Genomic DNA, 5,000 nt, shown 5'->3' on the forward strand with positions numbered 1-5,000 from the left:
TGAAATGTATTGAAATGAATTTTCCCCATACATTTTTGACAATGTGAGGTGTGCATGGCAAAAAACACCACGGTGAAGGCATGTGAAATGATATGAAAATATCAAAAGTTAACTAACCAATGATATTGAAACATATAAATCGAATCATAACTATATGAAACTCGAATTTAAGCCATATTAAACTGGTAATATTGTGATTTTATGCCTGGTTTTCCATACGTTAGTTTAAATAGAAAGTTATGGAATATAACCTTGGCATATTGGCACTAAAATATATAATAAAGACATTTCAAATTAAACTGAAATGTATTGAAATGAATTTTTCCCATACATTTTTGACAATGTGAGGTGTGCATGGCAAAAAACACTCACGGTGAAGGCATGTGAAATAATATGAAAATATCAAAAGTTAACTAACCAATGATATTGAAGCATATAAATCGAATCATAACTATATGAAACTCGAATTTAAGCCATATTAAACTGGTAATATTGTGATTTTATGCCTGGTTTTCCATACGTTAGTTTAAATAGAAAAAATTTTCGAATATATATACATATATGAAGAATCTATATTCTAATACTAACATGTTATGGAATATAACCTTGGCATATTGCCATTAAAATATATAATAAAGACATTTCAAATCAAACTGAAATGTATTGAAATGAATTTTCCCCATACATTTTTGACAATGTGAGGTGTGCATGGCAAAAAACACCACGGTGAAGGCATGTGAAATGATATGAAAATATCAAAAGTTAACTAACCAATGATATTGAAACATATAAATCGAATCATAACTATATGAAACTCGAATTTAAGCCATATTAAACTGGTAATATTGTGATTTTATGCCTGGTTTTCCATACGTTAGTTTAAATAGAAAGTTATGGAATATAACCTTGGCATATTGGCACTAAAATATATAATAAAGACATTTCAAATTAAACTGAAATGTATTGAAATGAATTTTTCCCATACATTTTTGACAATGTGAGGTGTGCATGGCAAAAAACACTCACGGTGAAGGCATGTGATATAATATGAAAATATCAAAAGTTAACTAACCAATGATATTGAAGCATATAAATCGAATCATAACTATATGAAACTCGAATTTAAGCCATATTAAACTGGTAATATTGTGATTTTATGCCTGGTTTTCCATACGTTAGTTTAAATAGAGAGTTATGGAATATAACCTTGGCATATTGGCACTAAAATATATAATAAAGACATTTCAAATCAAATTGAAATGTATTGAAATGAATTTTTCCCATACATTTTTGACAATGTGAGGTGTGCATGGCAAAAAACACTCACGGTGAAGGCATGTGAAATAATATGAAAATATCAAAAGTTAACTAACCAATGATATTGAAGCATATAAATCGAATCATAACTATATGAAACTCGAATTTAAGCCATATTAAACTGGTAATATTGTGATTTTATGCCTGGTTTTCCATACGTTAGTTTAAATAGAGAGTTATGGAATATAACCTTGGCATATTGGCACTAAAATATATAATAAAGACATTTCAAATCAAACTGAAATGTATTGAAATGAATTTTTCCCATACATTTTTGACAATGTGAGGTGTGCATGGCAAAAAACACTCACGGTGAAGGCATGTGATATAATATGAAAATATCAAAAGTTAACTAACCAATGATATTGAAGCATATAAATCGAATCATAACTATATGAAACTCGAATTTGAGCCATATTAAACTGGTAATATTGTGATTTTATGCCTGGTTTTCCATACGTTAGTTTAAATAGAGAGTTATGGAATATAACCTTGGCATATTGGCACTAAAATATGTAATAAAGACATTTCAAATCAAACTGAAATGTATTGAAATGAATTTTTCCCATACATTTTTGACAATGTGAGGTGTGCATGGCAAAAAACACTCACGGTGAAGGCATGTGAAATAATATGAAAATATCAAAAGTTAACTAACCAATGATATTGAAGCATATAAATCGAATCATAACTATATGAAACTCGAATTTAAGCCATATTAAACTGGTAATATTGTGATTTTATGCCTGGTTTTCCATACGTTAGTTTAAATAGAAAAAATTTTCGAATATATATACATATATGAAGAATCTATATTCTAATACTAACATGTTATGGAATATAACCTTGGCATATTGGCACTAAAATATATAATAAAGACATTTCAAATCAAACTGAAATGTATTGAAATGAATTTTTCCCATACATTTTTGACAATGTGAGGTGTGCATGGCAAAAAACACTCACGGTGAAGGCATGTGAAATAATATGAAAATATCAAAAGTTAACTAACCAATGATATTGAAGCATATAAATCGAATCATAACTATATGAAACTCGAATTTAAGCCATATTAAACTGGTAATATTGTGATTTTATGCCTGGTTTTCCATACGTTAGTTTAAATAGAGAGTTATGGAATATAACCTTGGCATATTGGCACTAAAATATATAATAAAGACATTTCAAATCAAACTGAAATGTATTGAAATGAATTTTTCCCATACATTTTTGACAATGTGAGGTGTGCATGGCAAAAAACACTCACGGTGAAGGCATGTGATATAATATGAAAATATCAAAAGTTAACTAACCAATGATATTGAAGCATATAAATCGAATCATAACTATATGAAACTCGAATTTGAGCCATATTAAACTGGTAATATTGTGATTTTATGCCTGGTTTTCCATACGTTAATTTAAATAGAAAAAAATTCTCGAATATATATACATATATGAAGAATCTATATTCTATACTAACATTTTATGGAATATAACCTTGGCATATTGCCATTAAAATATATAATAAAGACATTTCAAATCAAACTGAAATGTATTGAAATGAATTTTTCCCATACATTTTTGACAATGTGAGGTGTGCATGGCAAAAAACACTCACGGTGAAGGCATGTGAAATAATATGAAAATATCAAAAGTTAACTAACCAATGATATTGAAGCATATAAATCGAATCATAACTATATGAAACTCGAATTTAAGCCATATTAAACTGGTAATATTGTGATTTTATGCCTGGTTTTCCATACGTTAGTTTAAATAGAAAAAATTTTCGAATATATATACATATATGAAGAATCTATATTCTAATACTAACATGTTATGGAATATAACCTTGGCATATTGCCATTAAAATATATAATAAAGACATTTCAAATCAAACTGAAATGTATTGAAATGAATTTTTCCCATACATTTTTGACAATGTGAGGTGTGCATGGCAAAAAACACTCACGGTGAAGGCATGTGAAATAATATGAAAATATCAAAAGTTAACTAACCAATGATATTGAAGCATATAAATCGAATCATAACTATATGAAACTCGAATTTAAGCCATATTAAACTGGTAATATTGTGATTTTATGCCTGGTTTTCCATACGTTAGTTTAAATAGAAAAAATTTTCGAATATATATACATATATGAAGAATCTATATTCTAATACTAACATGTTATGGAATATAACCTTGGCATATTGGCACTAAAATATATAATAAAGACATTTCAAATCAAACTGAAATGTATTGAAATGAATTTTTCCCATACATTTTTGACAATGTGAGGTGTGCATGGCAAAAAACACTCACGGTGAAGGCATGTGAAATAATATGAAAATATCAAAAGTTAACTAACCAATGATATTGAAGCATATAAATCGAATCATAACTATATGAAACTCGAATTTAAGCCATATTAAACTGGTAATATTGTGATTTTATGCCTGGTTTTCCATACGTTAGTTTAAATAGAGAGTTATGGAATATAACCTTGGCATATTGGCACTAAAATATATAATAAAGACATTTCAAATCAAACTGAAATGTATTGAAATGAATTTTTCCCATACATTTTTGACAATGTGAGGTGTGCATGGCAAAAAACACTCACGGTGAAGGCATGTGATATAATATGAAAATATCAAAAGTTAACTAACCAATGATATTGAAGCATATAAATCGAATCATAACTATATGAAACTCGAATTTGAGCCATATTAAACTGGTAATATTGTGATTTTATGCCTGGTTTTCCATACGTTAATTTAAATAGAAAAAAATTCTCGAATATATATACATATATGAAGAATCTATATTCTATACTAACATTTTATGGAATATAACCTTGGCATATTGCCATTAAAATATATAATAAAGACATTTCAAATCAAACTGAAATGTATTGAAATGAATTTTTCCCATACATTTTTGACAATGTGAGGTGTGCATGGCAAAAAACACTCACGGTGAAGGCATGTGAAATAATATGAAAATATCAAAAGTTAACTAACCAATGATATTGAAGCATATAAATCGAATCATAACTATATGAAACTCGAATTTAAGCCATATTAAACTGGTAATATTGTGATTTTATGCCTGGTTTTCCATACGTTAGTTTAAATAGAAAAAATTTTCGAATATATATACATATATGAAGAATCTATATTCTAATACTAACATGTTATGGAATATAACCTTGGCATATTGCCATTAAAATATATAATAAAGACATTTCAAATCAAACTGAAATGTATTGAAATGAATTTTTCCCATACATTTTTGACAATGTGAGGTGTGCATGGCAAAAAACACTCACGGTGAAGGCATGTGAAATAATATGAAAATATCAAAAGTTAACTAACCAATGATATTGAAGCATATAAATCGAATCATAACTATATGAAACTCGAATTTAAGCCATATTAAACTGGTAATATTGTGATTTTATGCCTGGTTTTCCATACGTTAGTTTAAATAGAAAAAATTTTCGAATATATATACATATATGAAGAATCTATATTCTAATACTAACATGTTATGGAATATAACCTTGGCATATTGGCACTAAAATATATAATAAAGACATTTCAAATCAAACTGAAATGTATTGAAATGAATTTTTCCCATACATTTTTGACAATGTGAGGTGTGCATGGCAAAA

Source organism: Anastrepha obliqua, unplaced genomic scaffold (assembly GCF_027943255.1).
Source record: "Anastrepha obliqua isolate idAnaObli1 unplaced genomic scaffold, idAnaObli1_1.0 ptg000059l, whole genome shotgun sequence".
NCBI classification, from domain to species: Eukaryota; Metazoa; Arthropoda; class Insecta; order Diptera; family Tephritidae; genus Anastrepha; species Anastrepha obliqua.